Genomic DNA, 24595 nt, shown 5'->3' with positions numbered 1-24595 from the left:
AGAGAGTTTAGATATAGGCCCACACATAAATAGTCTATTGAGTTTTTAAAAAAAGACCAATGTATTTCGATAGGGAGGAGAGTTTTTATTTTATTTATTTATTTATTTATTTTTGGGACAGAGAGAGACAGAGCATGAACGGGGGAGGGGCAGAGAGAGAGGGAGACACAGAATCAGAAACAGGCTCCAGGCTCCGAGCCATCAGCCCAGAGCCTGACGCGGGGCTCGAACTCACAGACCGCGAGATCGCGACCTGGCTGAAGTCGGACGCTCAACTGACTGCGCCACCCAGGCGCCCTGGGAGGAGAGTTTTTAAAAGAAATGATGCTGGATCAAGTGGATATCTATATTGAGATAAAGAGCCTCAACCCTTACTTCACACCATACACAAAAGCAGCTAAAAATGGATCCCAGACCTAAACATAAAAGTTAAAATTATAAAACTTCTAGAAGAAATTGTAGAAAAATATCACCACTTCACAGTAGGCAAGGATTTCTTAAATAGGATACAAAAGCCACAAACAAACAAACAAAAAAAGAGGGGCACCTGGGTGGCTCAGTTGGTTGAGCATCCGACTTCGGCTTAGGTCATGATCTCACAGTCTGTGAGTTTGAGCCCCACGTCGGGCTCTGTGCTGACAGCTCAGAGCCTGGAGCCTGCGTCTGATTCTGTGTCTCCCTCTCTCTCTCTGTCCCTCCCCTGCTCATGCTCTGTCTCTCGCTCTCTCTCTGTCAAAAATAAATAAACATTAAAAAAAAAAAAAAGAAAAGCTATCCTTAAAAAAAGAAAAATTGAGAATTTCAACTTCATGAAAAGGTAAAAAACCCAGGTGGAACTGGCCCAAGAAAGAAGTTAAAGGAATTCTAGGGATGATGAAAGGGGCTCCTGGGATATGGCTATACAGCAGGACTAGAAGCATCCAGTCTAGATTGGAGCAGAAAGGCTCTGGGAAAGGTGTGTTCAAGGGATCCAGGGACTTACGATGTGTTTGAATAGATGAAGAGGAGATTAACACAGTGGAAAGTTTGGAGATGGGTTAGTGGAAGGTGCATAGAAACTAAGCAAAGTAATAAGACAAGTATTTAGTTACTAGTTGTGTAAGGAGGAAGGAGAATGATGGAACACTGCAGAGCTTGCCTATAGTAGTGTTACAGGTGATAGGGATATAAGCATTGAATATTAATCCAACTAAAAATTGATACTGAAAGGGTGGAAGAGGAGAAGTGTGGTGTGTGAGTGGTGTGTGGTGGTTTCCAGGAATGGTGAAAGAGACTTAAATCCTCATCTTTATAAGCACTAGTTACATAGAAAGAGGGGGAACAACAGGGCAAGAAATGCAGAGTGGCTGCTTCTCATAGTAAGTCTTCCAGAAATTTCTGAATCACTGAACTGTATGTATATGGACATGACTTGAAGCCAGGTACTGGCACTTGCTGATTGTGTGACCTTGGGCAAATCACTCAACCTCTCTGTTCCTCAGTTACATCATTTGTTGAAAACTACATAATTGTTGTGCTTACCTCAGAAAGTTATTGTTAGGGTGAACTAGTTTAATCTATGTAAAATATCTGGAATAGTGCCTGGTTCAAAGTGAGAGCTTTGTAGGTGTTACTGTTGTAATTATGTACAAGCATTATTAAAATAAAAATTGTACTGAACCTTAAAAAAGGTTTTTACCTAATATTGGTGGTCCATATGTATTTACCTAACATGTCTTTATATCCCATTAAACAAATAACTTCATAAGAAATAAATTGTATTATCTGCCGTTTTCATCTAAAGAAGCTGAGACTCAGAGAACTTTAACCACCTGCTCAAGATCAAGCAACTAGTTATTGCCAATTGCCCCAATGTTAGGATCTCAATTGGGTCTGTCTGGCCACAAATCCCAGCCTTTTCCCATTCTGCTGTTTTATAGCCCAGGCTAACCATAAGCTCCTATGCGGAGTGGGAGTAAGCAGGATGCAGTCCTCCATATCTCTTCGAGAAACTGCACAGAACACCATGGAAGGCACTCAGTGAGTAGTTCCGGAAGGAAAGACCTGGCCTGAATTGAGTGCTCAGTAAATTTTGGTTGAATGAATGAATGAATGTGCATGGTTTTGAAACCCCGGGCAGATGTTAGGACGCTCCCCAGGAATGCTGGTTGTGTGTGGGGGCAGAGGATAGTTTCTTAAAACTCCATTGTGCCTAAACTCCAGGCTGCCTAGATGCTAAAATAACTTAGGCTGCAGGGTCAGGCCTGCCCATCCTGTACTTACCCCACCAGCCCAGCCCTCTTCCCAGGGCCTGGAGCTGAACAAGATGAAGACTGGCTTTATCCAGCCAGTAAATTTCATGTATTCAAAAAAAAAAAAAAAAAAAAAAAAGAATCCAGAAACTTTGATAGACCTTTATATTAATGTTACATTTATTACTCCCACCTCCAAAGTGGCCCAGAACCCTACTTCTGTAGATATCTTCAGTTTGACCAACATGAGCAAGCTAGCTTTCTTGTGTGTGTGTGTCACTTTGTACAAAAAACTCAAGGCTTTAATAACAGAACAAAGTTGTGATAGGCATGTTGACTGGCTGGTTTTATCGAAGTGAACCTTACAGAAGTGGGTTAAAAAGGTCTTCAGCAGTCGCTTCCTGTCCCACTTAGTAAATATTCCTTCCCTGTCCTAGCAGCTGTCTCCGAGAAACTCTTATTGTGATGGAGTTGTTTTCCCAAACTTGGAAAAGCCAAGGGCTGTAGGTGGCCCCATGGTCTTTCAACCTCTAACCAAGCCTGGAGGATCCAAATAAAAAATTTCTGGGCCTTAAAACCAAATTGTACTCTGACTCAAACCAGAACCTGTCCACAGGTTCAGCTCCCCCTGTGGCAGTGACCCTTGTTCTGCAACGGAAGTGGGGGTGGAGGTTGAGGGACCTCAGTTTAGTTCCCGCAGACAGAGTGGCGGCCCTCATCCCAGGTGGCTTTTGATTGAAAGAGGCCCATGTGGAGCTTCCTCTGTCCCTCCTAAGGTAGTCGGGGTTTTTTTGTTGTCACAAACTCGGAGTTTGAAACCTTGTTTCCAAGCAGTGGCTCTGCTAAAAGTGACCTTGTGCCAGGAAAACCTCCCTGTGTCTTGATTTGTGCTTCTTTATGGTGAGGGATTTAGAGTTGCTGAGTGATTTTCAAACATTTCCCCCTAGTAGCAAGACTCTTTGTACAAAGGAAATCTGTCTGCATGCCCGATATGGAAGAGGTAGAGCTGCTCTGTTTACTTTGAAGGTGGACTTTCTCTTCCTCTGTGTGGCCATACTAGATGTAGCTCTAAACTTCTGTGTTTTAATTTTTTCCCCCTAAGTTGGATAACATATTAATAGGACAGGGGGAGAAGGACCAGAAAGACGTTAAGATGTGAAAGGGACCGAATTAACAGATCACAGGCTATGCTTTTCCACATCGAAAAGGAAGATAAAAGGTATTATAGAAGATGTTAGTAAATTGTTTCTCTGAAAAGCCTTACAGATCATGGCATGAAATTACATTAAGTTGTATATGTGCCATCTTCAAAAGAATAACGTTATAGCACCATCAGTGGACGCTGTTTTGGCTGTGTGAACCTTGTAGGTAAGAGGAGATGGACATTCACAGGCCTGGCTTTTCCTACTCATGTAAATAGTATGAGTTTTCACTGTTAAAACAGTTCATTTCATTGCTATCTTATTTCTGTCACAGGCCCTGAGAGCTTGGTTGGGCCAAGGGTCACTCAGAAAATAACCAGCTTCCACTTTTTTAATTATGCAAACTAGAGCTAGATGACTGAGATCTTGCCTTTGGTCTGCAAGACATAGGGAGTTTTGCAAGCCCTAGGGGAGTGCAGAATTTCCTGAAGATGTTGCAAGGTGGCCGGCTTTCTTCTGAAGTCATGCAATATTCTCCTTTGCTTTGGTTATGACTGCAGAGGTGCTGGGAAGCCAAATGAAAACTGGCACCTTGGAGCGGGCTTCTCTCCACAGGCCCCTGAGGTGAGGTCTGCTCCCTTAGAGGGAAAGGTGTCCCTGCTCTCATCTAAAGGTGTTTGGTCCAACTCCACCTCTCAGTTACTTCATTGGCAGTTTTCCAAACCAAAAATATTTTTGCAGAGGGAAGGGCATGCAAAGGCTTGAAAATTTAGAGAGCAGAGAGCTAGATGGCCCAGATTTATGAAAGTTCCTATTCTGCTAGTTTAAATTGGAAAAGGATCTGGGAATTCCCAGAGAAAGAGAGCTTCATTGAGAAAGAACAAATTTCATCAGAGAATTTTATCACCAGCCACATGGGGCATCCTGATGCAGTCACTGCCCCACACCTCTTAGCTGCCATGAGAGGAAGACCTGGGCTGCAGACGCCCCAGAAGCTAGGCCCAACCTCACTCAAGCCTCCTGGGCACATTGCAGAGGAAAGTCACCCCTGTTCCCCCACTCTACCCACATCCCAGTAGAGGTGAGCTTCTAGACATCCTTACTCTTCTTTTTTCTACCAGCGCATAAAATACGCAGTTATTAAAGATTTTCATATTTTAGAATAATATCACTTACCTTGGTCTTGGTAAATCTTCAGCGAATCACTCCTCTTTGCTAAGGAGTAGGAAGACCAGCTAGTTTATTTTATCATGCCTATAAGCAGAAGATGCCAAATAATGCCATACAGAGACTCCACTAAGTACATTAAGTTTGGTGGGGTTTTTAAGTGTTTGAGAATCTCATGGGAATGAAATGATTCAAAGGACAAAATTTAAAAAACACATAAAGTCATCATTCTCTGAAAATAATAGCATACGAATTAGTTCCTGAAGCATTTAAATAGAAAGTGAAACTGAATCACAGTTTATTTTTCATAGTAAAGCTATTTAGAATGCAAGTCCTCTTCCCTGAAAGAGCAACAGGGTTTTTGTAAAACATTTCTTCCTGTTCTCTGAAATTAGGAGTTCACAAGAAGACCTGGGGGTTATGCTTTTTGAAGGTAACACTTTACTTCAACAATGAAGAATGCCACATGGAAATCAAGGAGTGGTGTTCTGGAGAGGAGACGTGTACCTCCTGAGTCAGCAGAGCATATGACTGAACCGCAGTTTGGGTCAGACACCCAAGGCCAGGGAAGCAGCTGCTCAGTCCTGTGTACACCGCAAGCTGAGCAAATGGTGATATCTGTGTCAGAGGGGTCTCACGATACCGTTGAGAGTCAGCTTGGGTGAGCTGGAGCTCAGTATATATATCAAGGGCCTCGAGAAAGTATAGGAAGAGTTGGGAAGACTAGCTATGTAAAGGGGGTGGGAAAGAATCTTTCTCAAGAAAATTGATTTTGTAGGTTTTTCATTTGTAGGGTGGCAAGGTCCCTTTCCCTCCCATCTGCTTGAAAATACTTTACTGTCCCAGTAGAGTTCTAGTCCAGACCCTGGTTGACCCCATCTTCTTAATCATGCTTGCTGTTTTTCTGTTTTCTCCAACTTCAGACTTCTGTGTCTTAAAAAAGAATACATGGTGGGTCTTACCTGCCTCTGGGCCTTTCCTCTTGAGGCTGCCCCTGCCTGGGTCATACCTTTGCCTTCCTATCCCCCTATTTCCACTTCTTACCCCCATCCATCCTTCCATGCCATCACAGATGTTCCACTTATTTCTGACCACCTCACCGTACCCTGTACTTTTAAGTGGTGTGACCAAAAAATCTAATGTCCAAATCAGAATACTTTTGGAAGTAAAAGGGATGCTTGTAATCAATGATGCTGAGATAATAAAGTAGGGACTATCCCAAGCAAACCAGGATGGATGTTCCTCTTCAACGCATTTACCCTTGTCATGTCTCCTTCCCATAGGAAGGTTGACGATTCTGAGGGCGATGACTGCCTTGTTTTTGCATCCCTTCTCATGTCCAGCCAGTACTTTTTTTTATATATAAAATAAACTTTTTATTTTGAAATAATTACAGATTTATATAAAGCTGTGGAGAAATACAGAGTTCCTGCATACCCCTTACCCAATTTCCCCCATTATTTACATTTTGCACTTCCATGATACATTTATTAAAACTAAGGAACTGTATTGGTTTATTATTATTAACTAACGTCCAGACCAGTTTTTCTATTAATGTCCTCTTCCTGTTCTGATCCAGACTAGAATACCATACTGTGTTTAGTTTACATGTCTCCCCGGGTCAGTCTTTCCTTGTTTTCATGACTTTGTGCCATAAGAGGTACTATCCAAATTTCATGAAGAAATGTGACCAAACTGGATTTGTCTGTTTTTGTGTAATTAGGCCCAGGTTATGGTTTTGGGGAAGAATACCGTAGAAGTGAAGTCCTTTCTCATCACACATATCAGGGGGCACATGATAGCACTGGGGATATGAACTTCATCACTTGGTTAATGTGTTGTGTTTCCTTTCCCTATTCTGTGGAAGCGGGTCACTAAGTTTAAACCACTCTCAAAGGGTGGACTAACTCCACATCCTATAAGGAGTACTATCTACAAACAGTATTATTCATTGATTTATTTTAAAACTGATAATTATTTTCTGACCTTATTTCCATTTTCTGTTTAAAAGCCTGTGGACGAACAGCTTAAAATCACCCAGGGTTTTTCCTACCCACTCAGTGGCCTGAGCAGTGGGAGCTGCAGACCAGCCTGCTGTGGAGGGCCATGCATGCCTTTCTTCAGTAGGAAGCACTTGTTTGCTTTCCAGTACTACAAGATGCTCCAGGCTTGTCTTGTATTTTTCCTACCCCAGCCTTAGAACCAGCCAATTTCCCAAGGAGGCTTGTATCCTTTTATTGGAAAATGACATTTAGAAACAAAGATGTAGCACAGTTCTTTGAGCTGAACTGAAATCTGCTCTGGTCCTCCTGAACTAACTTCAATCTGGCAGGAGTGTGTGAGAGGCACATGCAATAGCCCCAGAGCTGTGTGGTGACCGGGTGACAGAGGTGGTTGTGGTCCATTTGGGCATTAATCCATTTTGCTTCCTAATGAGTGAGTAGTGAGCTACTGTGTCCTTACTTGAGGGCCCTACCCCTGCAGGGTGTGAGAGAAAACTAAAGAGGTGTCTCTGGGCCCAGAGTGGGGGCAGTGGGATACAGCAGCTTCTTCCCCTCTATACCCTGGTCATTAGTAGGACAGATGGAGGGGCCCTTCTTTATCTGTGATTGTTAACAATTTTGTTTAAAATTTTTTGAGGTATAATTGACCTGTACCACTTTATGAATTTCAGGTGTACCACATCATTTGATATTTGTGTATGTTGTGAAGTGATCACCACAGTAAGTCTAGTTGACATCTGTCACCACACCTGGCCCAGATTTACGTTTTTTTTTCTTGTGATGAGCACTTTTAAGATCTACTCTCAGCAAACTTCAAATGGGCAATACAGTATTATTAACTATAGTCCCCATGCTGTACATTATATTCCCAGGACTTAATTACTTTATAACTAGAAGTTGGTGCCTTTTGTCTCCTTTGACTCATTTCACCACCAACCCTCCCCATGCCCCACCATTCTTGAAACCACCAATCTGTTCTCTGTATCTTTGAGCTTGGTTTTTAAATATTTTAAAATTTTTATTTGTAGATTACACATACAAGTAAGATCATATGATATTTGTATTCTTCCATCTGACTTATTTCACTTAGTATAATGCCCTAAAGGCCCGTCCATATTGTTGCAAGTACCAAGATTTCCTTCCTTTTTATGGCTGAGTAATATTCCATTGACTATATATGCCACATTTTTTTTTCAATATATGCAATTTATTGTCAAATTGGTTTCCATACAACACCCAGTGCTCATCCCAAAAGGTGCCCTCCTCAATACCCATCACCCACCCGCCCCTCCCCACATTTTCTTTATCCATTCATTTGTCAATGGACACTCTGGTGGTTCCCATATCTTGGCTACAGTAAATAGTGCTGCAGTGAATCGCTTCTCGGCCTTTTGGCTAAGATCAAGTGTAGTATCTGTTTTTATCAGTTTAATAGTGCTGTAGTGAACATAGGGGTGCATGTATCTTTTAGAATTAATGTTTTTGTTTCCTTTGGATAAATTCCAGAAGTGGAATTTACTGGGTCATATGGTACTTCTACTTTAATTTTTTTTTTTTTTTAATTTTTTTAAATTTTTTTATATGAAATTTATTGACAAATTGGTTTCCATACAACACCCAGTGCTCATCCCAAAAGGTGCCCTCCTCAATACCCATCACCCACCCTCTCCTCCCTCCCACCCCCCATCAACCCTCAGTTTGTTCTCAGTTTTTAACAGTCTCTTATGCTTTGGCTCTCTCCCACTCTAACCTGTTTTTTTTTTTTCCTTCCCCTCCCCCATGGGTTCCTGTTAAGTTTCTCAGGGTCCACATAAGAGTGAAACCATATGGTATCTGTCTTTCTCTGTATGGCTTATTTCACTTAGCATCACACTCTCCAGTTCCATCCATGTTGCTACAAAAGGCCATATTTCATTTTTTCTCATTGCCACGTAATATTCCATTGTGTATATAAACCACAATTTCTTTATCCATTCATCAGTTGGTGGACATTTAGGCTCTTTCCATAATTTGGCTATTGTGGAGAGTGCTGCTATGAACATTGGGGTACAAGTGGCCCTATGCATCAGTACTCCTGTATCCCTTGGATAAATTCCTAGCAGTGCTATTGCTGGGTCATAGGGTAGGTCTATTTTTAATTTTCTGAGGAACCTCCACACTGCTTTCCAGAGCGGCTGCACCAATTTGCATTCCCACCAACAGTGCAAGAGGGTTCCCGTTTCTCCACATCCTCTCCAGCATCTATAGTCTCCTGATTTGTTCATTTTGGCCACTCTGACTGGCGTGAGGTGATACCTGAGTGTGGTTTTGATTTGTATTTCCCTGATAAGGAGCGACGCTGAACATCTTTTCATGTGCCTGTTGGCCATCCGGATGTCTTCTTTAGAGAAGTGTCTATTCATGTTTTCTGCCCATTTCTTCACTGGGTTATTTGTTTTTCGGGTGTGGAGTTTGGTGAGCTCTTTATAGATTTTGGATACTAGCCCTTTGTCCGATATGTCATTTGCGAATATCTTTTCCCATTCCGTTGGTTGCCTTTTAGTTTTGTTGATTGTTTCCTTTGCTGTGCAGAAGCTTTTTATCTTCATAAGGTCCCAGTAATTCACTTTTGCTTTTAATTCCCTTGCCTTTGGGGATGTGTCGAGTAAGAGATTGCTACGGCTGAGGTCAGAGAGGTCTTTTCCTGCTTTCTCCTCTAAGGTTTTGATGGTTTCCTGTCTCACATTTAGGTCCTTTATCCATTTTGAGTTTATTTTTGTGAATGGTGTGAGAAAGTGGTCTAGTTTGAACCTTCTGCATGTTGCTGTCCAGTTCTCCCAGCACCATTTGTTAAGGAGGCTGTCTTTTTTCCATTGGATGTTCTTTCCTGCTTTGTCAAAGATGAGTTGGCCATACGTTTGTGGGTCTAGTTCTGGGGTTTCTATTCTATTCCATTGGTCTATGTGTCTGTTTTTGTGCCAATACCATGCTGTCTTGATGATGACAGCTTTGTAGTAGAGGCTAAAGTCTGGGATTGTGATGCCTCCTGCTTTGGTCTTCTTCTTCAAAATTCCTTTGGCTATTCGGGGCCTTTTGTGGTTCCATATGAATTTTAGGATTGCTTGTTCTAGTTTCGAGAAGAATGCTGGTGCAATTTTGATTGGGATTGCATTGAATGTGTAGATAGCTTTGGGTAGTATTGACATTTTGACAATATTTATTTTTCCAATCCATGAGCAGGGAATGTCTTTCCATTTCTTTAAATCTTCTTCAATTTCCTTCATAAGCTTTCTATAGTTTTCAGCATACAGATCCTTTACATCTTTGGTTAGATTTATTCCTAGGTATTTTATGCTTCTTGGTGCAATTGTGAATGGGATCAGTTTCTTTATTTGTCTTTCTGTTGCTTCATTGTTAGTGTATAAGAATGCAACTGATTTCTGTACATTGATTTTGTATCCTGCAACTTTGCTGAATTCCTGTATCAGTTCTAGTAGACTTTTGGTGGAGTCTATCGGATTTTCCATGTATAATATCATGTCATCTGCAAAAAGCGAAAGCTTGACTTCATCTTTGCCAATTTTGATGCCTTTGATTTCCTTTTGTTGTCTGATTGCTGATGCTAGAACTTCCAGCACTATGTTAAACAGCAGCGGTGAGAGTGGGCAACCTTGTCGTGTTCCTGATCTCAGGGAAAAAGCTCTCAGTTTTTCCCCGTTGAGGATGATGTTAGCTGTGGGCTTTTCATAAATGGCTTTTATGATCTTTAAGTATGTTCCTTCTATCCCGACTTTCTCAAGGGTTTTTATTAAGAAAGGGTGCTGGATTTTGTCAAAGGCCTTTTCTGCATCGATTGACAGGATCATATGGTTCTTCTCTTTTTTTTTTGTTAATGTGATGTATCACGTTGATTGGTTTGCGAATGTTAAACCAGCCCTGCATCCCAGGAATGAATCCCACTTGATCATGGTGAATCATTCTTTTTATATGCCGTTGAATTCGATTTGCTAGTATCTTATTGAGAATTTTTGCATCCATATTCATCAGGGATATTGGCCTGTAGTTCTCTTTTTTGACTGGGTCTCTGTCTGGTTTAGGAATTAAAGTAATACTGGCTTCATAGAATGAGTCTGGAAGTTTTCCTTCCCTTTCTATTTCTTGGAATAGCTTGAGAAGGATAGGTATTATCTCTGCTTTAAACGTCTGGTAGAACTCCCCTGGGAGGCCATCTGGTCCTGAACTCTTATTTGTTGGGAGATTTTTGATAACCGATTCAATTTCTTCGCTGGTTATCGGTCTGTTCAAGCTTTCTATTTCCTCCTGATTGAGTTTTGGAGGAGTGTGGGTGTTCAGGAATTTGTCCATTTCTTCCAGGTTGTCCAATTTGTTGGCATATAATTTTTCATAGTATTCCCTGATAATTGTTTGTATCTCTGAGGGATTGGTTGTAATACTTCCATTTTCATTCATGATTTTATCTATTTGGGTCATCTCCCTTTTCTTTTTGAGAAGACTGGCTAGAGGTTTGTCAATTTTGTTTATTTTTTCAAAAAACCAACTCTTGGTTTCGTTGATCTGCTCTACAGTTTTTTTAGATTCTATATTGTTTATTTCCGCTCTGATCTTTATTATTTCTCTTCTTCTGCTGGGTTTAGGCTGCCTTTGCTGTTCTGCTTCTAGTTCCTTTAGGTGTGCTGTTAGATTTTGTATTTGGGATTTTTCTTGTTTCTTGAGATAGGCCTGGATTGCAATGTATTTTCCTCTCAGGACTGCCTTCGCTGCATCCCAAAGCGTTTGGATTGTTGTATTTTCATTTTTGTTTGTTTCCATATATTTTGTAATTTCTTCTCTAATTGCCTGGTTGACCCACTCATTCGTTAGTAGGGTGTTCTTTAACCTCCATGCCTTTGGAGGTTTTCCAGACTTTTTTCTGTGGTTGATTTCAAGCTTCATAGCATTGTGGTCTGAAAGTATGCATGGTATGATTTCAATTCTTGTAAACTTATGAAGGGCTGTTTTGTGACCCAGTATATGATCTATCTTGGAGAATGTTCCATGTGCACTCGAGAAGAAAGTATATTCTGTTGCTTTGGGATGCAGAGTTCTAAATATATCTGTCAAGTCCATCTGATCCAATGTCTCATTCAGGGCCCTTGTTTCTTTATTGACCGTGTGTCTAGATGATCTGTCCATTTCTGTAAGTGGGGTGTTAAAGTCCCCTGCAGTTACCACATCCTTATCAATAAGGTTGCTTATGTTTATGAGTAATTGTTTTATATATTTGGGGGCTCCGGTATTTGGCGCATAGACATTTATAATTGTTAGCTCTTCCTGATGGATAGACCCTGTAACTATTATATAATGTCCTTCTTCATCTCTTGTTACAGCCTTTAATTTAAAGTCTAGTTTGTCTGATATAAGTATGGCTACTCCAGCTTTCTTTTGGCTTCCAGTCGCATGATAAATAGTTCTCCATCCCCTCACTCTCAATCTAAAGGTGTCCTCAGGTCTAAAATGAGTCTCTTGTAGACAGCAAATAGATGGGTCTTGTTTTTTTATCCATTCTGATACCCTATGTCTTTTGGTTGGCGCATTTAATCCATTTACATTCAGTGTTATTATAGAAAGATATGGGTTTAGAGTCATTGTGATGTCTGAATGTTTTATGCTTGTAGTGATGTCTCTGGGACTTTGTCTCACAGGGTCCCCCTTAGGATCTCTTGTAGGGCTGGTTTAGTGGTGACAAATTCCTTCAGTTTTTGTTTGTTTGGGAAGACCTTTATCTCTCCTTCTATTCTAAATGACAGACTTGCTGGATAAAGGATTCTCGGCTGCATATTTTTTCTGTCTAGCACCCTGAAAATCTCGTGCCAATTCTTTCTGGCCTGCCAAGTTTCAAAAGAGAGATCAGTCACGAGTCTTATAGGTCTCCCTTTATATGTGAGGGCACGTTTACCCCTTGCTGCTTTCAGAATTTTCTCTTTATCCTTGTATTTTGCCAGTTTCACTATGATATGTCGTGCAGAAGATCGATTCCAGTTACGTCTGAAGGGAGTTCTCTGTGCCTCTTGGATTTCAATGCCTTTGTCCTTCCCCAGTTCAGGGAAGTTCTCAGCTATTATTTCTTCAAGTACCCCTTCAGCACCTTTCCCTCTCTCTTCCTCCTCTGGGATACCAATTATGCGTATATTGTTTCTTTTTAGTGTATCACTTAGTTCTCTAATTTTCCCCTCATACTCCTGGATTTTTTTATCTCTCTTTTTCTCAGCTTCCTCTTTTTCCATAACTTTATCTTCTAGTTCACCTATTCTCTCCTCTGCCTCTTCAAGCCGAGCTGTGGTGGTTTCCATTTTGTTATGCATTTCGTTTAAAGCGTTTTTCAGCTCCTCGTGACTGTTCCTTAGTCCCTTGATCTCTGTAGCAAGAGATTCTCTGCTGTCCTGTATACTGTTTTCAAGCCCAGCGATTAATTTTATGACTATTATTCTAAATTCACTTTCTGTTATATTATTTAAATCCTTTTTGATCAGCTCATTAGCTGTTGTTATTTCCTGGAGATTCTTCTGAGGGGAATTCTTCCACTTGGTCATTTTGGATAGTCCCTGGCGTGGTGAGGACCTGCAGGGCACTTCCCCTGTGCTGTGGTGTATAACTGGAGTTGGTGGGCAGGGCCGCAGTCAGACCTGATGTCTGCCCCCAGCCCACCGCTGGGGCCACAGTCAGACTGGTGTGTGCCTTCTCTTCCCCTCTCCTAGGGGCGGGATTCACTGTGGGGTGGGGTGGCCCGTCTGGGCTACTTGCACACTGCCAGGCTTGTGATGCTGGGGATCTGGCGTATTAGCTGGGGTGGGTAGGCAAGGTGCACAGGGGCAGGAGGGGCAGGCTTAGATCACTTCTCCTTAGGTGATCCTCTTCAGGAGGGGCCCCTCTTCCGTGGGCCTCTCGTCTGCGTTTGGCTCCAGCGACTCCGTTCTGCTAATCCTCTGGCGGTTTTCTGGGTTATTTAGGCAGGTGTAGGTGGAATCTAAGTGATCAGCAGGACGCGCGGTGAGCCCAGCGTCCTCCTAAGCCGCCATCTTGCCGCTTCTCCTCTACTTTAATTTCTTGAGGAACTTCCATACTGTTTTCCACAGTGGCTTCACCAATTTACATTCCCACTGACAGTTCTTGAGGGTTCTCTTTTCTCCCATCCTGGACAACATTTGTTGTTTCTGGTCTTTTTTTTTTTTTTTTTTCATTGAAGTATAGCTAACATACAATGTTAATAGTTTCTGTTGCACAATGTATTAATTCAATAATTTTATACATTAGTCAGTGTTCATCATAAGTGTAGTCACCATCTGTCACCATACAGTATTACCACAATATTACTACTGACTATATTCCATATGTTGTTATTTTTTATCTCCATGACTTATTTATTTTATAACTGAAAATTTGTACCTCTTAGCCCCTTTTATCTATTTCACCCATCCTCCCACCCGACTTCCCTCTGGCAACCACCAGTTTGATCACAATATTTAAAATTCTTTTTTATTTGTTTTGTTTTTTAGATTCCACATATAAGTGAAATCGTTTGGTATTTGTCTTTCTCTGACTTTATTTACTTAGAATAATACCCTCTGCGTCCATCCATGTTGTCACAAATGGCAAGATTTCATTCTATTTATTGCTGAGTAGTAATCCATTGTCTATATATACCACATCTTCTTTATCCATCTTTTGATGAACACTAGGTTGCTTCCATATCTTGGCTATTGTAAATAATACTGCAATAAACATAAGAGTGCATATATCTTTTTGAATTATATTTTTGGGTTTTTTTTTTTGTTTTTGTTAAATATGAAACTTATTGTCAAATTGGTTTCCATACAACACCCAGTGCTCATCCCAACAGGTGCCCTCCTCAATGCCCATCACCCACTTTCCCCTCCCTCCCACCTCCCATCAACCCTCAGTTTATTCTCAGTTTTTAAGTATTTTTGTTTTCTTTGGCTAAATACCCAGCAGTGGGTTTACTGGATCATATGGTATTTATATTTTTAATTTTTTGAGGAAGCACCATACTGTTTTCCACAGTGGCTGTACCAATTTACATTCCTAAGAGAGCACAAGGGCTTTCCTCTCCACATCCTTGTCAACACTTGTTACTCTTCTCTTTTTGATTCTAGTCAACTGTACTGGTTTGAGGTAATACCTCATTATGGTTTTGATTTGCTTTTCCTTGATGATTGGTACCATTGAGCATCTTTTCAAGTGTCTGTTGGCCATCTGTCATCTTTGAAAAAGTGTCTATTCAGGTCCTCTGTCCATTTCTTTAAAAAATTTAATTCTAGTATAATTAACATATAGTCTTGTATTAGTTTCAGGTGTACAATATAGTGATTCAACAATTTTATACATTACTCAGTGCTCATTGTAAGCGTACTCAATACCCTTCACCTATTTCACCCATCTACCACCCACCTCCCCTCTGGTAACCCTCTGTTTGCTCTCTATAGTTAAGAGTATGTTTTTTGTTTTTTTGTTCATTTGTTTCTTAAATTCCACGTATTAGTGAAATCATACAGTATTTGTCTTTCTCTGATGTATTTCACATAGCATTATGTGCTCTAGATCCATTCATGTTGTTGCAAATTGCAAGATTTCATTTTTTATGGCTGATTAATATTTCATTGTGTGTGTATGTGTGTATATATATATATATATACACACATATGCATATATATGTGTGTGTATATATATGTGTGTGTATATATATATATATATATATATATATATATATATATATACACACACACACACACACACACACACACACACACCTGTTTTTTTTACCCATTCATCCATCAGTGGGCACTTGTGTTACTTCCATAACTTGGCTATTGTAAATAATGTTGCAGTAAACATGGTGGTATACATATCTTTTTGAATTAGTGTTTTCATATTCTTTGGGTAAATATGCAGTAGTGCAATTACTGGATCATATGGTAGTTCTATTTTTAATTTTTTGAGAAACGTCTATACTGGTTTCCATAGTGGCTGTATGAGTTTACATTCCCACCAACACTGCAAGAAGGTTCCTTTTTCTCCACATCTTTGCCAACACTTGATGTTTCTTGTGTTTCTGACTTTAGCCATTCTGACAGGTGTGAGGTAATATCTCACTATGGTTTTGATTTGCATTTCCCTGATGATGAGTGATGTTGAGCCTCTTTTCATGTGTCTGTTGGCTATCTGGATGTCTTCTTTGGAGAAAAGTCTGTTCATGTCTTCTGCCCATCTTTAACTGGATTATGATTTTTTGGTATGCTTTTCTTCTGCCCATTTAAAAAAATGTTTATTTACTGAGAGAGACAGAGAGAGCGTGAGCACAAGTGGACAGTAGCAGAGAGCAAGGGAAAGAGAGAATCCCAAGCAGGCTCTGTGCCATCAGTGTAGAGCCTAATGTGGGGCTTGAAGCCATGAACTGCAAGATCATGACCTCAGCCAAAGCCAAGAGTTGGGTGCTTAAAGGACTGAGCCACCCAGGCACCCCTCTTCTGCCCATTTTTAAAAAATACCTTATTTTATGGGGTGCCTGGGTGGCTCAGTTTGTTGAGTGTCCAGCTTCAGCTCAGGTCATGATCTTATGGTCCATGTGTTTGACCCCCACGTCGGGCTCTGGGCTGACAGCTTGGAGCCTGGAGCCTGCCTTGGATTCTGTGTCTCCCTCTCTCTCTGCCCCTCCCCCACTCATGCTCTGTCACTCTGTCAAAAATAACATTAAAAAATTTTTTTAAACATTTTATTTTATTATTTTTTTTTAACCTTTAGTTTTGAGAGAGAGAGAGAGAGAGAGAGAGAGAAGGGATGGGTAGAGACACACACACACACACACACACACACACACACACACACACACAGAATCTGAATCAGGCTCCAGGCTCTGAGCTGTCAGCACAGAGCCCGACATGGGGCTCAAACTCAAAAACTGTGAGATCATGACCTGAGCCGAAGTCAAATGCTTAATCTGAGCCACCCAAGCATCCCTCTTGGCCATTTTTAATTGGAATTTGTTTTGTTTTGTTTTGAGTTTTTGGGGCTGAGTTGGACAAGATCTTCATATATTTTGGGTATTAACCCCTTATTGGATATATCATTTGCAAATATCTTCTTCCCTTCAGTAGGTTGCCTTTTCATTTTGGTGTAGTCCCAGTAGTTTATTTTTGCTTTTTTTCTTTTGCCTGAGGAGACACTGCTAGAAAAAGATGCTAAAGGTGATGTCAGAGAGATTACTGCCTGTATTTTCTTCTAGGAGTTTTATGGTTTCTTTATGGTTCTTTATGATTTCTTCTAGGAGTTTTCAGGGCTCACATTTAGGTCTTTAAACCATTTTGAGTCTAATTTGTGTATGAGTGAGTATGGGTCTAGTTTCACTTTGTTGCATGTAGCTGTCCAGTTGTCTCAGCACCATTATCGAAAAGACTGTCTTTTCTCCATTGTATATTTTTGCCTCCTTTGTTGTAGATTAATTGGCTGTATAAGCATAGGTTTATTTCTGGGCTATTTTGTTCCATTGATCTATTTGTCTGTTTTTGTGCCAGTACTGATACACTCTTTTGATTACTATAGCTTTGCAGTATATCTTGAATCTAGAATTAGGATACCTCCAGCTTTGTTCTTCTTTATCAATGTTGCATTGGCTATTTATGGTCTTTGTGGTTCAATACAAATTTTAAAATTATTTGTTATAGTTCTGTGAAAAATGTTGGTATTTTCATAGGGATTTCATTGAATCTGTAGATTGCTTTGGGTAGTATGGACATTTAAACAGTACAGATTCTAACAAACCATGAGCATGGAATATCTCTCCATTTGTGTGGCCTTCAATTTATGTCATCAATGTTTTATAATTTTCAAAGTACAGGTCTTTCACCTTGTTAACCAAGGAGGAGGTGAAAGACCTACCGTTATTTTATTCTTTTTGGTGCCATTTAAATGGGATTATTACCTTAATTTCTCTTTCTTCTACTTCATTATTAGTGTAGAGATTTCTATAAGTTTTGTACCCTCCAGCTTTACTGAATTGGTTTATGAGTTCTAATAGTTTTTTTTGGGGGGGGGTGGAGTCTTTGGGATTTTCTAGATATAGTATTATGTCATCTGCAAGAGTGAAAATTTGACCTCTTCTGTGCCGATTTGGATGTCTTTTATTTATTTATGTTGTTGGATTGCTTCAGCTAGGACTTCCAGTATTATGTTGAATAACAGTGGTGAGAGTAGACATCCTTGTCTTGACCTGACCTCAGAGGAAAAGCTGTTTTTCACCATTAAGTATGATGTTAGCTGTGGGTTTTTCACATATGGCTTCTGTTATGTTGAGATATGTTCCCTCTAAACCTAGTTTGTTGAGAATCTTTCTCATGAATGGATGCTGTACTTTGTCAAATGTTTTTCTTGCATCTATTGGAATGATTCTATGGTTTTTATCCTTTTTCTTATTAATGTGATGTGTAAGGTTTATTTGCAAATATTGAACCACCTTCTTATCCCTGGCATAAATCCTACTTGGTTGTGGTGAATGACTTTTTAAATGTATTGTTGAATTTGGTTTGCTAATATTTTGTTGAGGGTTTTTACATGTATTTCATCATTGACACTGGCTTGTAGTTTGTTTTTTTGTAGTGTCTTTGGTTTTGTTATCAGGGTAATGCTGGCCTCATAGAAGGAGTTTGGAAGTTTTCCTTCATCTTACATTTGATAAAGTCTAATTTAAAGTTTTCTGTATGGATTGTATGTTTGACATTGTATTTAACACCTCTCATTGTAAACTAATGTCATGTATGTTTTCTCCTGTTTGCTCTAAAAGTTTTATACTACCAGCTCTGATATTTAGGTCTCTGATCCATTTTCAATTTATTTTTACATATAGTGGTAGGTAAGGGTTTAAATTCATCTTTTTTTGCATCTGATATCAGACAACCCAGCACTGTTTGTTGAAAAGACCATCCTTTCTCCATTGCAAATTAATTGACCATAAATATGAGGGTTTATTCCTAGACTCTCAATTCTGTTCCATGGATCTTTTATTTCACCATGATAAGTGTACTCTTTAATCCTCATCTCCTATTTCACCCATCTGCTCACCCATCTCCCCTCTTGTTACTATCAGTTTCTTCTCTATAGTTAAGAATCTGTTGGTTTGCCTCTCCTTTTTTTTTTCTTCCTTCTTTGCTTCTTTTGTTTCTTCCACAGAGGATTGAGATCATAGGGTATTTGTCTTTCTTTGACTTACTTCACTTAGCATTATATGCTCTAGCCCTATCCATGTCATGGCAAATGGCAAGATTTCATTCTTTTTTTAATGGCTGAATAATATATACCATTGCATACATATACCACATCTTCTTTATCTATTCATCTATTGATGGACACACGGGCTGCTTCCATAGTTTGGCTATTGCAAATAATGCTGCAATAAATATAGGGGTGTATATATCCCTTTGAATGAGTGTTTTTGTATTCTGTGGGTAAATACCCAGTAGTGCAAGTACTGGATTATAATTTTAATATTTTGAGGAACGTCCATACCGTTTTCCACAGTGGCTGCACCAGTTTGCATTCCCACCAGCAGTGCAAGAGGGTTCCTTTTTCTCCACATCCTTGCCAACACTTGTTGTTTCCTGTGTTTTTGATGTTAGCCATTCTGACAGATATGAGGTGATACCTCCTTGTGGTTTTGATTTGCACTTAGCTGATGATGAGTGCTGTTGAGTGTCTTTTCGTGTGTTTCTTGGCCATCTGGATGTCTTGAGAGAAATGTCTGTTCATGTCTTATCATTTTTTCATTGTATTGTTTTGTGGGTATTGAGTTGCATCAGTTCTTTATGTATTTTGGATACTAACCCTTTATGAGAAATGCCATCTGCAGATATCTTCTCTGGCTCAGTAGGTTGTCATTTAGTTTTCTTAACTATTTCCTTTGCTGTGCAGAAACTTTTTAGATTTATGTAATCCTAATTGTTTATTTTTGTTTTTATTTCCCTTGCCTCAGGAGACATATCTAGAAAAATGTAGCTATGAGCACTGCCAGAGAGATTACTGTCTGTGCTTTCATCTAGGATTTTTATGGTTTCAGGTCTCAAATTTAGGTCTTTAATCCACTTTATTTTTGGGTGTGGTGTAAGAAAGTGGTCCAGTTACTTTCTTTTGCATGTGACTGTGAAAAATACCCAATATGCTTTGTCCCAATACCCCTTAAGAGATTGTCTTTTTCCCATTGCATATTCATTCCTCTGTTGTTGAAGATTAATTAACTATATAGTTGTGTTTTCTCTTCTATTCCATTGATCATGTGTCAGTTTTTATGCCAGTATTATACTGCTTTAATTACTACCGCTTTGCAATATAACAAAATCTGGAATTGTGAAACCTTCAGTTTTTTTTCTTTTTCAAGAACACTTTGGCTATTCAAAGTCATTTGTGGTTCGTAACGTATTTCAGGATTGTTTGTTCTAGTTCTTTGAAAAACGCTATAGGTATTTTGATGGGGATTGCATAAAATGTGTAGATTGCTTTGGGTAGTATAGACATTTTACCAATACTTGTTCTTCCATCCCATGAGCATGGCGTGTCTTTCCATTTCTTTGTGTCATCTTCAATTTCTTTCATCCATATTTTATAGTTTTCAGAGTACAGGTCTTTCACCTTTTTGGTAAAGTTTATTCCTAGATATTTTTTTATTATTATGGGGAAATTGTAAATGGGATTGTTTTTTTAATTTCTCTTTCTGCTACTTCATTATTAGTGTATGTGAATGCAACAGATTTCTGTACATTGATTTTGCATCTTGTGACTTTATTGAATTCATACATTAGTAGTTTCTTGGTGGAGTCCAGGATTTTCTATATATACCATCATGACACTTGCAAATAGTGAAACTTTTCTTTCTTCCTTACCAACCTGGGTGCCTTTGGTTTCTTTATGTTGTCTAATTGCTGTGGCTAGGACTTACAGTACTATGTTGAATAAAAGTGGTGAGAGTGGACATCCTTGTCTTATTCCTGCTCTTAGGGAAAAACTCAGTTTTACCTTTGAGTGTGATGTTGGCCATGGGTTTTTCATATATGACCGTCATTGTTGAGGTATGTTCCCTCTAGACCTACTTTGCAGAGGGTTTTCATCATGAATGAATTGTAGTTTGTTAAATGCTTTTCCTGCATCTGTTGAAATGATCATATGGTTTTTATCCTTTTTCTTATTGATGTATTACATTGATTGTTTTGCAAATATTGAACCACTCTTTCATCTATCTTGATCATGGTGTATGATTTTTTTTTTCAATGTACTGTTGGATTGGGTTTGCTAAAATTTGTTGAGGATTTTTGCATGCATATTCATGAGAGATACTGGCCTGTAGTTCTCTTGTGGCATCTTGATTTGTTTTTGGTATTAGGTGATAACTGTCCTCATAGGATAAATTTGGAAGTTTTCTTCCCTCTTGTATTTTCTGAAATAGTTTGAAAGGAACAGGTATTAACTCTTCCTTAAATGTTTGATAGAATTTGCCTGTGAGGCTGTCTGCTCCTGGATTTGTATTTGTTGGGAATTTTGTGATCAATGATTCAGTTTCATTGCTGACAATAGATCTGTTCAAATTTTCTATTTATTCCTGCTTTAGTTTTGGTAGGTTATATATTTCTAGGAATTTATACATTTCTTCTAAGTTGTCTACTTTGTTGGCATATAGGTTTTCATAATAGAATTATATTGTAATAGAATTTACAATTGTTTGTATTTCTGAGGTGTTCATTGTTATTTCTCCTCTTTCATTAGTGACTTTGTTTTGGTCCTCTCTTTTGTTTATTTTGATGAGCTTGGCTAAAAGTTTATAAATTTTGTTGTTCTTTTCAAAGAACCAACTCCTGATTTTAATAATCTGTTCTGTTGTTTTTTAAGTTTCTATTTCATTTATTTCTCCTCTAATCTTTATCAATTCCTTCCTTCTACTGGTTTGGGGTTCTGTTTGTTCTTCTTTTCTAGTTCCTTTAGGTGTGTTAAGGTTAGGTTGTTTGAGATTTTTCTTGCTTCTTGAGGTAAGCCTGTATTGCTGTAAACTTCCCTCTTAGAACCACTTTTGCTGTATCCCAGAGATTTTGGAATGTTTTCATTTTCATTTGTTTCCACGTCATTTTTTATTTCTTCATTGATTTCTTGGTTGACCGATTCATTGTTTAGTAGCATGTTATTTAACTCCATGTATTTGTGTTCTTTCCAGGTTTGTGTCATGGATTTCTAGTTCCATACTGTTGTGGTAGGACAGATGCAGGATAGGACTTTGATATATTTATTTTTTAATTTGTTGAGACTTATTTTGTGGCCTAACATGATCTATTCTGGAGAACATTCCATATATACTTGAAAAAAAAAAGGCAGGGGGGATTCTGCTGTTTTAGGATGGAATGTTCTGAATATGTCTGTTAAATCTAGTCCAATATGTCATTCAAATCCACTCTTTCCTTGTTGATTTTGTTTGGATGATCTGTCCATCAGTTTGAGTGGGGTGTTAACATCCCTTACTGTTACTATATTAATATCAATTCCTTCCTTTATGTTTGTTCTTAGCTTTTATGTCTTTGGGGTTTCCCATGCTGGGTGCATAAATATGTACAATTATATTTCTCTTGTTGCATTATCCCCTTTCTTAGTATATAGTATTCTTCTTTGTCTCTTGTTACAGACTTTGTTTTAAAGTGTATTTTGTCTAAGTATTGCTACCTGAGCTTTCTTTGACATCCATTTGCATAATAAATATTTCTCCATCCCCCACTTTCAAATTGCAGTGTCTTTCAGTCTGAAATGAGTCTCTTGTAGGTAGCATACAGATGGATTTTTTTTTTTTTTTTTTTTTTTTTTTTTTTTAATCCACTCTGTCACCCTATGTCTTTTGATTGGAGTGTTTGGTCATTTACATTCAAAGTAATTATTGATAGATATGTATTTATACCCATTGTATTACTTATTTATGGTTGTTTCTATAGATTTTCTCTGATTCCTCTTGCTCTTTCGTGCTTTGTTGGCTTTCTTCAGTGATATACTTGAGTTCCTTTCCCATTATTCTTTGCATATCTATTGCTAGTTTTTGATCTGTAGTTAACATTAGGTTTATCTATAATATCTTCTGCATATAGCAGTTGATGGTCACTTAAGTTCAAACCCATTCTTTAGTCCTCTCCCCTCCATGTTTTAGGTATATGGTATCATATTTCACATTATTTCATTTTGTGAATCCCTTGACTGATTTTTTTTTTTCCTACAGAAATACAGGCTCTGTGCTGGCTCTGTGCTGGTAACAGAGGTCAACGTGGGGCTCAAACCCACAAATTGTGAGGTAATGACCTGAGCTGAAATTAAGAGTTGGATGCTTAATACATAATCGACTGAGCCACCCAATCAAGTGTATTTTTCATTTCATTTATTGTGGTCTTGATCCCTGATTAGCTGCTTTTTATTTCTGTGTTAAGGGTCTCATTGACGTCCACCACTCATCTAAAGTCCAGTGTGTATTGTTAAAATCATTATATTCTCTATCAGGCATATCACTTTTGTCTGTTTGACTTTGATCTTTTGCTGTGGTTTGGTCCTATTATTTCATTTGAGAACTATTTCTCTATCTCATTTTGTCTGACTTCCTGTGTCTGTTTCTTTGTGTTAGGCAAGTCAGCTGCTTCTCTTGCTCTTAAAGATAATAGCCTTATAAAGAAGAGGTCCTGCAGTGCCTGTTTCCCAGGGCCTGGTGCTTCAGAGAGTGTTTCCTGGGAGTATTGTGTATGCTCTGCTGTTGAGTGTTGGCCTCTTTTTCCTTCAGTCCACTTGTCTACAGAGGCTTTTTGTGTACTGTGGGCAGTATCTAAAAAGGTGTGTGGTGGTCTGCTTGTGAAATGAGACCTGCACCTGTGAGAACAGAGTTCTGCACAAGGTGCCAGTCAGGAGACATGGTGTTGGCAGAATTTCCACTGGTCTTCTGGGGGAGGGGCCTCGCAGTGACTGAACTAAGGCGGCCATGACTGGAAAGGTGGATCCGAAATGTGAAGGGTGGGGCTTGGTGTAATTAAGTTAGGTAACAAGTGTCCACACTGCACTAGTTCCTGCAGGTAGCTGTTGTTTATGCTGGGGGTAGGGAGGGGAATGGCACCTGCCAGCTCTTTTGTCCTGGAAGGGGGTCTGCCCGTGATCCTGGTCTCTCCAGGCCATGCTCTGAGATGAACAAATCACTCTCCCTCTGTCTACCCCTGGCATTTTTCAAACTGCTGGTTTTGTGCTGTATCTGTATAGGCTGTTTGTTGTGCTATCTTGAAAAATTATTTTCAATGTTTATTTTTATTTGAGAAAGAGAGGGGCAGAAAGGAATCCCAAGCAGGCTCTATGCTCAGTGTAGAACCTAACACAGGGCTCAACCCCACAACTGCAAGATCATGACCTGAGCTGAAATTGAGTTGGATGCTCAACTTACTGAGCCACCCAGGCACCCCTGTTGTGCTAAGGGCAGGGACTCTGCTTCCTAAAGCCATCTAGTCTCTCCCAGACTTGAGCTTGATTTTTAAAATTCCAGGCTTTAAGTCTCACTGGTTTTAAGAACTCAAGACATTTGGACCCTCTCACTTTCAAATGCAGATATGGGGATCTGTCCTCCACATTCATGGACTCCCCAGTGTGAAAGGCCTGGTTCATTTCACTCCCAGACCATCCTACCTTCTTTGATTTGGCCTCTTCTCTACCATTTATGGAACTATGGAATTTATTCTGTCAGTCTTTGGGTCATTTTCTGGTTTATTTACACTGATGTGAGTACTATCTAGTTGTATATTTGGGCAAGGCAAGCTTAAAGTCCTCCTACTCAGCCATCTTCCCACCTGACCCTCTGCTTCACTGATCTTTGTGCCTATCAATACCACACTATATTGATTACTGTAGATTCTCATCCACTATGTTCCCCACCCTATGAGGCTGCTTTTTGGACCCTTTCCATGGTTGGACTTTTAGCTGCTTTCATTTCCTCTAGTGTCCAAGGGAATAGATCTTATTTTGTTTC

At 39.4% G+C, this 24595-nt stretch overlaps 1 long non-coding RNA gene and 1 pseudogene across 2 annotated transcripts in view; both read left to right on the top strand.

Annotated features, from left to right (window-relative positions):
- The window catches only part of LOC109502463, a 33626-nt gene extending 25849 nt beyond the window's left edge, over window positions 1-7777 (top strand). Inside the window, exons 4-5 of one of the 2 annotated variants that reach the window (XR_006584552.1) lie at window positions 1920-2019; window positions 7215-7777. This is a non-coding gene — a long non-coding RNA (uncharacterized LOC109502463). Of the gene's footprint in view, window positions 1-1919 lie in introns of both variants that reach the window. The other variant, XR_002161064.3, reaches the window with a different exon arrangement.
- Window positions 7778-7918: 141 nt separating this feature from the next.
- LOC111562202 lies at window positions 7919-8048 on the top strand (annotated as a pseudogene).
- The last annotated feature ends 16547 nt before the right edge of the window (window positions 8049-24595 follow it).

Source organism: Felis catus, chromosome C1 (genome assembly GCF_018350175.1).
Source record: "Felis catus isolate Fca126 chromosome C1, F.catus_Fca126_mat1.0, whole genome shotgun sequence".
Lineage (NCBI taxonomy): Eukaryota > Metazoa > Chordata > Mammalia > Carnivora > Felidae > Felis > Felis catus.
Note: the sequence above shows the minus strand (reverse complement) of the source record. Positions and strands in the feature narration are given on the sequence as shown.